We start from the raw sequence: 323 nt of genomic DNA on the forward strand, positions 1-323 counted from the left end.
CCGCGCCGCCTCTGCCGCCTCTGCCGCCGCCGCCGCCGCTGCTGCTGCTACTGCTGCTGCTGCTGCTGCTGCTGGCCTTGAGGGCGTAGCCAGGGGCGCAGGAGCAGCTGTAAGATCCCGGCAAGTTGCTGCAGCGCTGCGAGCCGTCGCTGCTGCAGGCCGGCTGGCCATCTCCCAAACCCTCAAGACATTCATTTCTGTCGAAGCAAGAAGCAAAATCATTTGGAGACAACTTGAATCCCGCGGGGCAGCTGCAGCGGTAGAGGCCCAGCTCCGTGTGGCACTCGTGCTGGCAGGGGCCCCGCGCCGCTGCTGCTGCTGCT

Source organism: Eimeria tenella, genomic scaffold (genome assembly GCF_000499545.2).
Source record: "Eimeria tenella Houghton genomic scaffold, Eth_scaff2992, whole genome shotgun sequence".
In the NCBI taxonomy this organism is placed as follows: Eukaryota; Apicomplexa; class Conoidasida; order Eucoccidiorida; family Eimeriidae; genus Eimeria; species Eimeria tenella.